The following is a 13838-nucleotide window of genomic DNA, read 5'->3' on the forward strand; positions in this document are numbered from 1 at the left end:
ACTGCATGACCAGATAATCCACTTCCCGTTGTAAACTCTTCCAAAATGGTGATATAAAATTAAGGTTCTGGTCATAAATAGACAATTGAACCATCTTATCAACATACAACTTAACTAACTTTTCCGTCATGTATATTTCACCCTATGACACAGTTTAAGGGAGCATTTTATATATCCAAAGAAAGAGCCAATGGTCCGCTTCCCATCCCACATGGCACAACCCGTCCGTTGTGCTCAAGCATTTAAATATCCAAGGAAATGAGTAACGTCTCAATTTTCTATCTCTCGCCGGTCACACCACACCCGTTATGTTCCCGGCTATCATACACCCATGTCCTCATTAAACGTGTCATCATATATTAGGAAAACAATTCTAAAAAACTTTCCATTTCTCCTCTACCAAGGATTCTTCCGACTCCTCTTCAGTCCACCCAATACACCGAAGGTTACATAAATCCTCATCAAATAAATCTTACTTGGTTCATTCCTTACATACGACTTAGTGAATAAGTGACAACATTAATCTTCCATAATTCGTAACGCTCTTACACCTTCTTTGACTTTTGGTAATCCATGCGCATATATATCGTCCCCTATTTTTTTCGGGACGAGCACTACTAGTGCACCCATGGTGATGTACTATGTCGAATAAAAACCTTATCAAGCAGATCTTGCAACTGCTATTAAATTCTTTCATCCTTGTTGGTCTACTCTCTCACTGTCACATTTCCTTGCTCCATCCTCAGGAATTCTTCCTCCAATTGCTTGATCGTCGTTCGAGGACAAAACATCTCTCTAAAGATTCTGGCACACTCATCCCATGACATCCTATTGATTGTATCTGACACCCTAACTGCTTTTACCCTCCCCATCAATATAAAGCCTCATTTTTAAACATCGTCACGACATAAAGCACATTGTACTTATTTGCACACTTATCGGAATTAAATATTTCCTATATCTCTATTATCCATGTTGATGATAGGATATGATTAGTGTCCCCACGACATGTTCGTGGTTTACAAGTCATGAACTTCTTGTAACAATTACCTCATCATTTTTCATTTATATCTTTTCGTGATCGTAGTGCAACACTAGGGTCAAAAGTTGAAACGACATACCATATCCATAGCCTTCCTCTTCATCAACCCTATTACCACCGTTCACATTCTATAGTGCATCTCAGTCCTGAACATTTACATTCGACAATATAGTTTGCATATCCTGAGCAATCTTATCAATTAATTATTCTCGCGTAACCATATTTGTTGCACGACCTTGTCCGCAATCGTGACCCGGACAACAACCTCGATTGGAGTTAGAGCTCAGTTTCACCAATTGTGTTCGTACCGGTGCTATGATGACTCCTAGACCTCTTCCCTTACACCTACCTCTACCGCGACCCTAATCGTGCCAACAAATGGAAGTAGGGTTTACGAGAGTCTCTAGTACTTCTTTGGGTGCAGAAACATCGGCTCCAAATTGGAATGTCTTCCCGCTCTAGTGTTACCTTAGTAAGCCTCCTTGATATCCTTGAGGATATGATTCCTACTAGTAAGATATGGTCTAAATTAGTTGCTAGGTTACCTCTCGCTCCTTCCGTCTAAGCTTAAGAGTTTACGGAAACACATAATCTGCTTAAACAACGCACTGATACCAACTTGTAACACCCCAATTTTCATATATAGATTATATAAAAAATAATCGTTCCAACATCTCCCAAGATCAATTAAAAACATACTTACAGACTAAACTATAGCGGAAGCAAAATAAAATAAAATAAAGTCTTCAACCGAAGAGCTTCGGGTGTTACGTCTTTGCGGAAATCCTTTGTCGTCTTGTTGATCAATCCTTCTCCCTAGCCTTCTTACTGCCACTTGTTAAATAGTTCCCTAGGTTGCACACATTTAAAGTTTCTAAATGGGTAAGCCTAGGGCCTAGTGAGTTCGTGTTGTACATATATGTCCATAAATTAAAAAAAACAAAAGGTTTTATCATATAGTTTCAATAAATCATACAACACACATATCATGCAATGTCATAATTTAGGGAAGCAATTAATTATCTAGAGAAAGAACCAAAGATTCATTTCCCTTCTCCTTGAGACAATTAATCATCCATTGTACTCAAGTATTTTCAATATCCAAGGAAATGAGTATGATTCCCAATTCCCATCCCCGCCGATCACACACATCCGTCATGCTCACGGCGATTAAACACCCACCCATTCCCACTAAACATGTCACCCAAAAAAACGCACAAAAGATAAACAACTTAAAATAACATTTGTACACAACAATACTTATCATAAAACATACTGTCAATAAATAAATAAAAACCACATAATAAACGCATGACAAACATTTATGTGCGAGCAACTACAGAACACGAAAAACTCACCTTGATGGCGTTAGTCTTAACCGGATGTCGTCACGCTACCCGCAGACATGCACCCTACATTTAACCAACATTTATTTTCTAAGGATTAATCCTATAAACATCTTATGTGTTTGTTTTGGTTCCATCACGCATATGTCTCCTTCGGCCAACCAATAACTATTTCATCATATTAATTAGAATGTGCGTAACAACTTTAATAAAAATATTATTATCTTTTTCTTCATTTGTTTTTCATGTCGTCATTCCCATTTAATGAGGTTTTACCCATAAAAGATTTAATACTCAAATGTCAAAATAACTAAACCTTAAAACAAAGACTTTTTTTGAATAATAACAATAAGTAATATTAACATCAATATAAAGTAGCAAATTTAAAATAACAACCATTTATGTGATGGTGTACGAAACTAAAAATTGTCAAATTATAAAAACTGGAGGGGCTATTTTTATATCTTTTGTTATGATACACAAGTAACACATTTGTTACCTATTTGTGAAAACTAAAATTGCCAACTTATCAAAAATAGTGGGACCATTTATGTAAATATCATTTTTATCATTTGAAACATCAAGAAAACCGTTTCAACAAAAGATCCAGATTCTTTTCTTTTTTACCCGAACAATAAAAACGTTTTCGACCATTTTATCACAATAAAACTTAAGAACTATGTCAAATAAAATTTATAAAACCACCGTTAATCATCTCCATTTCATACTAACATATTCATATACTAAATCTTGAATAACTTATTATAAAGCAAGTTTAAATTCATCATTTCTTTTATCAAAACATAACATTTGTTTTTCACCAAATTCGATTATTCCTTCGCTGAAAAGAGACATAGGATTGAACCAAAATACATACTCAAATCCTATAAACCTACTCAAACAACTTAATCAAACTCAAATCGAAGAGACATACCTTAATTTCTAAAATAGCTTTGAAAACCTTCACGAACTTCAAACCCCGATTTCTCTTTTTTTTCCCAACCTTTCTTGCACTTTTTTTGGTCATTACACTCTATTTCCCATGCCTTTTATAATGCCCAAGTTTGTAACCTTTCTAGTTAACCCAAAAGTCCAAATTTATGACACTAATCATAGCGATGGCTTTTGGAATTAACATTCCACAATTTCTCTATTTACTCCTACTTAATCACCATTATATTATTTTAATAATAGAGTCAAATTATATATATTTATACATTTTTTTTAGTTTGAGTTATCACATTCCATCCTGAGGATAATTAAACTCATATTATGTGGGCATTTCAACCCAATGGTTGTGGGCCGAGGTTATACCATCCCCGAGGATGATAGGACCCATAGTATGTTGGCATTCCAACCCAATGGTTGAGGGCCAGGGGCATTCCAATCCGATGTTTGATTGGGCCCATAGTATGCTATTATTTTATGTGTGTTATTGTTGTGCGGGTATTTAGGGGGAACTCACTAAGTTTTGTGCATATAGTTGTGGATTTTGTTTCAGGTACTTCGGATGATCATAGGAAGGAAAAGGCTTGATCGTGCACCTCCTCATATTTTATGATTTTGATTTCTGGGATTCTCTGATATGAAACTATTTTGAAAACATTTTGTAAATAATGGTTTTTGGATGTTTGAAAAAGTTTTAAATTTTTATGAATTTTATGGATGTTACAAGTTGGTATCAGAGCCTTGGTTTGAGTGAATTGGAGGAACACTCGTGTGAATCCAGTCTCAAACTAAGGAAAAGATTTTCAAAATGATTTTCAAATGGTTTTCAACTTATAAAGGAGGATGCGATGTGTACGATCGGCTGGAGCCAGTAAGTAGATCCCAAAATATCGTAGTGTTATTTGATATTGTGATATGTTAGAACAACGTGCTTGTGATAGGCGAGGGATCTTCAGGAATTCAATGATATAACTGCCTGATTATATGATGCCTGATAGCCTAGGACTTTCCTTATATGAAATTGACATTATTACTGTATTTGCTTAGTCTATGCATCATAGTTATACATAACTAAGATCTTATAGCCTGAGAATGTTCGGTTTTAACTTATTTCATGTTCTTGTTTGATGAAGGGCTTAGGGTAGGATCGGATATTCGAGGGTCCAACGTTACGTATGGCTAGCATACACAAGTGCTCCAGGGTTGGTGGAAGTCTCATGGATGAGTTGTGCAGGGTTAGTCGGTCAGTTGTGAGATGAATGCCTTCCTCTAGGAGTGAGGATTGAGCACTCACATATGCTTATGTATATTATTAGGATGTTGTGATGATCCTTGAGACAAATATGGGTAGGTGTGGAAGGTAGTATGGGCCCGTACTACTTAAAGCATAGGACCCATATGCGTAGCAAGGAAGTCACAACCCTAAGGTTTTGTTGGGAGTTGGTTCCCTGTTATTATATGGAATGTCTGATATCTTTCTGGTACATTTACATTATGGTGACTACGAGGCAATTTGAGACTGGATCTGGATTGGGATCAGGAGCTGGCAGCCAGGATAGGCCATCATTGATAGAGGATCGCATCAGGGAGATCATCCATGAGGAGGTGGTTGATGTCACACCCCAAAACCAATAACGGCGGAAACGTTCTGGGGCGGAGGACGTCATGTAAAGTATCACAACACAGTATAATAGTAAACAAGTAAACAACATCATCCATTGCATTAAGTATATAATTTTAATACAAGTGTGTACTGTAGTATATAAGACACCAAAACAATGAATCAAAATATAAGATGACTCTTGTATGCACTCCATCTTCTCAAAAGCTGGCTTCGGTACTTGTCTACTGATGACCTCAGAATACAAGTTATTTTTGAAAGAGTTTATCAACATTAAAGCTGGTGAGTTCTTAAGTATTTAGTGTCTATGTTTGTATCAAATTGTTTGAAACGATGTTTGAAGTACGAGTTTGTAAACGTTTGTAGTAAAAGTATATGAATGTTTGTAAGTGTTTGCAAAAGTTTGTAATTCCTAGAAAATCCTATATTTTCTACTAAAAGTAGCCTTCTACCAAGGCACAACTGTTTTGTATGATTGTTTCTTGTAAAAGTGTGTAATTTCCCAAGTGTAACTATCATTATCAAAATATAGTTTGTACATTAATGTTTAAGTCAAATAATCACCAAATAAATGTAAAGGGTAAATTAATGTAGTACTGTAGTGTTGTATTATAGGAACTACTATTGTACTAACTACCTTAAACCGGATTTATATCAAGGTATTATGTGATTAATTGTACCATACTATCGACGGAAAACACGACATTGTAAGTCGTTAAAAGGTATGACGTTTGGCACCTGCAGACCTGCAGGTCCGGCTGTAGCTAGCAACAAGGTGTAGGATAGTCAATCCGGTATAGATCTATACGCAAACTCACGCTCTCCCTCCAAGAGATTCTGGCTACAACTTGGGCCATGACAATGAAGGCATGCTCCGATACAGTGGATCACATTTATGTTATCATATACTTGTATATGTAATGTGTTGTTACTCTTCATAGTATCGTTGTATATGTTCTCTTTCTAGAATAGTTGTATATGTTCTCATCATAGTATAGTTGTATATGTTCTCATAGTAATAAGTAATGACTCATGAATGAACTGACTCCTTTATGCTTCATTGAAATAGAAGTAGTAAGTAGTATAACTGTAAACTATACCTATTATAGCTTATTAGTAAACTTGTTGAATGATTGAATGTACTGAACAGAGATAAGAGTATTTATATCTATGCATATATACATAATATATAAGTAAGGATTCAACAACACTCGAACAAACAACCGGGTACTTTAAGACCACAACCAAACAAGGACAGGAAGTAAAGTTGGTTATCTCTCCTAAGTCCTTCAAACCTTATTTATATAACTATATATGTAGTAGACATGGTTTTAACAATTTATAAGTTTAAAAACTGTAAAAGAAAGGTTTAGTATACAAAAGTGAATTTGATAAAGGGTTTCACATGTAAAATAGTTTGATAACAGTTTAAAGTCATTCGTTTGGTAAAACAGTTTAAAGCATGAAAAATCCATTTGTATGTTGGTTATTAATCACATGTGATTGATCTAATAACTAACATGGTTCAACTTGTATCCCCCCATAAAGCATTTATAAAAATTTAAAAGCATTTCAAAGGTTAATTAAGGGGTATGAACTCACCTGCAGTGAGTGGTTTGGATGAACTGATGGTATAGGATTGCTAGGTATCAAGTGAAGACTTGTACACAATCAATGATCCTAGTTAACATATGATAGCACATATATGTATCCAATTAGTATTTTAAACAACTAATTAACAAATTTAAGCCATCCTAGGACATGTAACACACCTTTTATAAGTGCTATAAGTCATAAGGATTGCATCTAAGTGTTGTAGGACATTGTTATCGAGTTTAGGGTTCAAGGAGAACCCCTTATTGGAGTTTACGGTTTTATGACCATCACTCAATGAGTTTACGGTCGTAAACTCATGAGTTTGTGGCCGTAATCTCATGCTTCCTTGACCATTTGTTGTTTTGAAGCTTTACAAGTCCTTAGAAGTATTTCCACTTGAAGTATAAGTCTATGGAAGAGATTAGGGCACCATTTCACTCCTAAATGAAGTTTACGGTCCCTAGACCATTTTCCTTTGGGTTTACTATCGTAAACCCAAATGGTTGATGGTATTTTGATAGTTTCAAGTCCTTAACTCATCAAGGAAGGAATCTATTCAAGTTTCCAAGGCTTAGGAGGGACTAGGGCACACTTTGGCACCACTTTTTAGGGTTTACGGTCCAAGAAAATCTTGGACCGTAAACACCTTGATCTTGGAGTTTATTGGGTGTTTTCTTGATGTTTAGAAGTGTAACAAGCTTTATAATACTCTAGGATAGAAGTACTTACTATGTAGAAGCTTAAAAAGGTGCTAAAGGCCCAAGAACACTAGTGTGTGTTCTTGGTGTTTTGAAGATCTAAGTAAAACATGAAAATGAATGGATGAAATGATGTATAAACACTAGGTGTTATGTTATAACAACAAATCAAGTTGAGAAACACTTACATTTTTGGGAGATCGGGTGAAAGACGGGATGATAGTTGAGAGAGTTTTGAGCTTTGGATCTTGGTTTTATGAAAAATGGCAAATAATGACTAAGTGTCATATATATACCCCTACACTAGGGTTTACGGCCGTAAACACCCTTGTTTAGGCCGTAAACTCCAAACTCATCGAGTTTTGGAATTATATTGTTGCACAATAAACCCTAGGGCATCCTCTCTCCTGATATTTCCTGAAGTACTAAACTTAAGACCCTCAAACTTAATCCAAAAAGCTTGAAAGTTAGCAGGAACTGTTCTGACTTCTATTGAATTGAATGGTTGTACATAATAGAAATTTCGGGTTGTCACATCATCCCCCCTCCCCCTTAGAAGGAATTTCGTCCCGAAATTAGAGTTTAAGCAAATAGGTAGTTACATATAACTAAGTAAAAAGACAAGGATATTTCAGTTTCATCTGATCCTCTCGCTCCCAAGTGAATTCAGGTCCTCGCTTGGCATTCAAGCGAACCTTCACAATCGGGATGTTGCATTGCTTCGTCTGCTTGACCTCCCGGTCCATGATCTCTACGAGTTCTTCAACGAAGTTTAGGCTCTTGTTGATCTCGATCTCGTCGAGTGGGATTACAAGAGTCTCATCGGACAGACACTTTTCCAGGTTTGAGACATGGAATGTAGAATGTACGTTGCGAAGTTCATTGGGTAGGTTGAGTTTGTATGCTACAGGGCCGAATCTAGCGAGAATCTCGAAAGGCCCTATGTACCTTGGATTAATTGTACCATACTATCGACGGGAAACACGACATTGTAAGTCGTAAAAAGGTATGACGTTTGGCACCCGCAGACCTGCAGGTCCGGCTGTAGCTAGCAGCGAGGTGTAGGATAGTCAATTTGGTATAGATCTATACGCAAACTCACGCTCTCCCTCAAGGAGATTATGGCTACAACTCGGGGAATGACAATGAAGGCATGCTCCGATACAGTGGATCACATTTATGTTATCGTATACTTGTATATGTAATGTATTGTTACTCTTCATAGTATCGTTGTATATGTTCTCTTTCTAGAATAGTTGTATATGTTCTCATCATAGTATAGTTGTATATGTTCTCATAGTAATAAGTAATGACTCATGAATGAACTGACTCATTTATGCTTCATTGAAGTAGAAGTAGTAAGTAGCATAACTCTAAACTATACCTATTATAGTTTATTAGTAAAATTGTTGAATGATTGAATGTACTGAACTGAGATAAGAGTCTTTATATCTATGCATATATACATAATATATAAGTAAGGATTCAACGACACTTGAACAAACAACCGGGTACTTTACGACCATAACCGAACAAGGACAGGAAGTAAAGCGGGTTATCTCTACTAAGTCCTTCAAACCTTATTTATATAACTATGTATGTAGTAGACATGGTTTTAACAATATATAAGTTTAAAAAACTATAAAAGAAAGGTTTAGTATACAAAAGTGAATTTGATAAAGGGTTTGACATGTAAAATAATTTGATAACAGTTTAAAGGCATTTATTTGGTAAAACAGTTTAAAGCATGAAAAATCCATTTGTATGTTGGTTATTAATCACATGTGATTGATCTAATAACTAATATGGTTCAACTTGTATCCCCCCATAAAGCATTTAAAAACATTTAAAAGCATTTCAAAGGTTAATTAAGGGGTATGAACTCACATGCAGTGAGTGGTTTGGATGAACTGATGGTATAGGATTGCTAGGTATCAAGTGAAGACTTGTACACACTCAATGATCCTAGTTAACATATGATAGCACATATATGTATCCAATTAGTATTTTAAACAACTAATTAACAAATTTAAGGCATCCTAGGACATGTAAAACACCTTTTATAAGTGCTATAAGTCATAAGGATTGCATCTAAGTTTTGTAGGACATTGCTATTGAGTTTAGGGTTCAAGGAGAACCCCTTATTGGAGTTTACGGTTTTATGATCCTCACTCAATGAGTTTACGGTCGTAAACTCATGAGTATACGGCCGTAATCTCATGCTTCCTTGACCATTTGTTGTTTTGAAGCTTTACAAGTCCTTAGAAGTATTTCCACTTAAAGTATCAGTCTATGGAAGAGATTAGGGCACCATTTCACTCCTAAATGGAGTTTACGGTCCTTAGACCATTTTCCTTTGGGTTTACAACCGTAAACCCATATGGTTGATGGTCTTTTGATGGTTTCAAGTCCTTAACTCATTAAGGAAGGAATCTATTCAAGTTTCCAAGGCTTAGGAGGGACTAGGGCACACTTTGGCATCACTTTTTAGGGTTTACGGTCCAAGAACATCTTGGACCGTAAACACTTGATCTTGGTGTTTATTGGGTGTTTTCTTGATGTTTATAAGTGTAACAAGCTTTATAATACTCTAGGATAGAAGTACTTACTATGTAGAAGCTTGAAAAGGTGCTAAAGTCCCAAGAACATTAGTGTGTGTTCTTGGTGTTCTTGGTGTTTTGAAGATCTAAGTAAAACATGAAAATGAATGGATGAAATGATGTATAAACACTAGGTGTTATGTTATAACAACAAATGAAGTCGAGAAACACTGACATTTTTGGGATATCGGGTGAAAGACGGGATGATAGTTGAGAGAGTTTTGAGCTTTGGATATTGGTTTTGTGAAAAATGGCAAATAATGACTAAGTGTCACATATATACCCCTACACTTGGGTTTACGGCCATAAACACCCTTGTTGAGGTCGTAAACTCCAAACTCTTGGAGTTTTGGAATTATATTGTTGCACAATAAACCCTAGGGCATCCTCTCTCCTGATATTTCCTGAAGTACTAAACTTAAGACCCTCAAACTTAATCCAAAAAGCTTTAAAGTTAGAAGGAACTGTTCTGAATTCTATTGAATTGAATGGTTATACAGAATAGAAATTTTGGGTTGTCACAGTTGAGATTGTCCAGGTTCATATTCTAGACATGTTCGGGTCTATCAAGACCGCGATGATAGAGTATTTGATGATAGATACGCACCTATTGTTGAGACTGCTGCTGATGTAGCCTCTGCAGACGCGGTGGCTGCGAGTAGCGGGGCTGGTCGGGCTTTTCAGTATCGGGATTTCGATAACACGAAGCCCCCGGCTTTCAACGGAGTTCAGGACCTGATCATAGCCATGAGGTGGCTATCTGATGTGTAGGGATGCTTTTACGCATGTTCATGCTCTGCTGACTAGCAGGTCGGATGTGCTCTGAACCTCTTAAGGCCCAGAGCAAAGGACTGGTGGAAAGTTGTTACACGATCATACTCAGCACCTGATCATAGCCATGAGGTGGCTATCTGACGTGGAGGGATGCTTTTTCACATGTTCATGCCCTGCTGACCAGAAGTTCAGATGCGCTCTGAACCTCTTGAGGTTCGAAGTGAAGGACTGGTGGAAACTTGTTACGGGATCATACTTCGATGAGCAGAGGGCTATAGTATATTGAGGTAAGTTCTGGGATATGTGTCGCGCTCGTTACATTTCACGGGTCGAGTGGTAGAGACTGGCTCAGGAGTTCTAGGAGTCAAGATAGGGTACGGAGTTGGTGATGGAGATCACCCGGATGTTTACTGAGAGGGCGATGTTTTGCCCAAAGTTTGCTTCCGAGCAAGCTCAGATGACTTGTTATCTGAGCATGCTCAAGACTAACATCATACAGTTCGTTGCTACTAAGCGTTGTGATATTTTACTAGAGTTAAAGGAGGCCGCTAGGCGGCGTGATCTTGAGATTGAGTTACAGTTGTGTAACACCCATAAAATTTGAGCCAAATTAAAACATTTTAATTCAATCAAAAACCATTAAGTTCATACATCTTGTTTTCAAAATAGTTTAAAACATCAGAGTATCCCCCATAACCATATCACATAAATCATAAAACATGAAGAGCGGTACGATCACGCCTTCGCCTTGCCACGATCTCCTGAAGTACCTGAAACAATACACTGAACTGTAAGCCCGAAAGCTTAATGAGTTACCCCTAAAATACCAACCACACATAAACATACTCATAACATGTCACACATAGAACAGCCATGCACATCGGGTCTACTGTGTGACTGGTCCGCCCGCATCGGGCCTTCAATTCACCTGCTCCAGCCTCTGAGTCTAGCCATGTACATCGAGTCTATAGTGTGATTGGTCCTCCCGCACCAGGCCTTCAATCCACCTGGTCCACTCTCTGAGTCTACAGTATGACTGGTCCACTCACACGAAAATTAGGGTTTCTAGATCTCAAAAGGGTAGCAAAGAGGCTGAGGGTGGGTTATAATGTGCTTTATATAGGGCACAACCCCCGGGATTAGGGTTTTCCCTCTTCAGCACCAACTCATCGAGTCCAAGCCGCCGACTCGGCGAGTTGGCCACTTAACTCGTGACAGAATCCCGCTCCGACTCGGTGAGTAAGCATGCCTACTCGTCGAGTCCCTTTCCTTAATTTACACTTTAAGTCCTTCAATAGCACCTCTGGATTTGGGGTGTTACAACTTTCCCCCACTTAAATTTGGCTTCAACCTCGAAGCCTACTGCAATATACGCTTCAGAACAAACCCTTTGCACTGTAGACTCCGATTTCTCAATCAACTCATGCTCTTACAAACCCTACTTCTGCATCTCTCTTAAAATGGCTTATTCTCACGTGGCATCCTTGCCACTACTCCAAGCCGACCATCGGCCTTTCAACTCAATAGCACCAAATATTAACCCCTTATCACCTGATGATACCATCCCTTGAAATCAGGAAAACACCTTCACGCCCTGCGAACACTAGATACCACAAACACCCACTGAGCTCCGCCAAGACACTAATCCATCGTCCTTCGCCCAAGATTGGCGATAACCCTGATAACTTGCAACCTGGAATGAATCCTGTTCCACCCTCTGGTTCTATCCCTTACGCTCTGACAGGATACTACATCCCTCAGCTCCGATAACCCATCGGCCAATCATATCGCGAAACCACTCGTACCTGGCCCAAACAGCCTCAGGCTGGAATACCAAACACACCAGGTCCAATCAATCATAGGGTCCGGTCATCCTCATGATGTAATACCCCATATTGGAATACTTCCACATACATAACTCAAGCCTACAACCATACTCGGAACTAAGGACCTTGTCCTTGCGTCACCCTCGAACCCTTCGGTTTGACACAACGAAGTGCAACCCACTCACACCTCCCTATCATGATCTCTAGGTCCTTGACCTCCGACTGTAATATCCTTATACAGTCCTCAGCACTGGTCCAGACTACTCCCGAGTCTGTTAACCTACTGTCTCACCTTCCTCTGTCCCAATCTCCAATCTGGAACCACTATCCTCCTCCTCTTCCAAGGAGACTGAAAACATGTCTGCGCATCATCCAACATTTCCACAACCTCAATAGGCATCCAACCCGTATATGCTTCCATATATTTGGTACAATCCTAGTGCTTACTACCAATAACTGAAGCACTTTCGATCATCCATTTACTCTGCTGCCTTCCTTTTAGAGGACCCACACTCCTTCCGGAGCTACATACCTTTCCTTTCCAGGAAGTCTACTCAACAACCCTTACTGCACCTATAAGTGCCACTGAGCTAAACTCCACTCTACACTATCCATATAGAGTAATTGCTATTCTTGAATTCCCATATACTCCGAATCCCTTCACATAACTATTTCACGCACGGCCTCCAACTGACTCCATCACCATGATCACTACTTGGGGCCACACCATATCGATTACTATTGCATGGCGACATATTCACTCATTCTCCTCATACCGATCCACTAACACATACAGAGTCTTCAGCATGACTGGACCGCCTTTCCAGGCCTTCAGCCTATCTGGACCACTCTCAAAACCTTCAGCATGTCTGGACCGCCCTCCTGGGCCTTCAGCCTGTCTGGATTGTTCCCCGAACCTTCAGCCTGACTTGTACACCTCTCGGCCTTCAGTGTATCCGGACCGCTCAAAACTATCGTACGTCACCCAGAACCATCCTTCCTGGGAATCTCTCCCATGCAGTCTGTTCTAGCCCTCTTTGGGTTCCGAACTCCAGTTCCATTCCTGGAATCCTTTCCATGGCCTAAACCCAGGCCTCACATCGACCAACTACCTTACCTGAAACCATGGTCTGTTCCCTGCTCCACTTGTCTATCACTTGCTCCAATCATGCCACACTCTTGGCTAACAACAATGATAAATCTAAACAACTAACCTGTAACAATTGGTGAAAATCGGTCAGTGTTCGGCGGTCAAACCACCGCGAACCGCTATGTATTATCGACCAATTGTGCATGAAACATGTTTTATGAACATTTACAGGTATGTTACTATAGTCCTCCTACAATATACAATATATATGAGTGAAACGAACATTACATAATCATT

This window comes from Lactuca sativa, chromosome 7, assembly GCF_002870075.4.
Source record: "Lactuca sativa cultivar Salinas chromosome 7, Lsat_Salinas_v11, whole genome shotgun sequence".
NCBI lineage: Eukaryota > Viridiplantae > Streptophyta > Magnoliopsida > Asterales > Asteraceae > Lactuca > Lactuca sativa.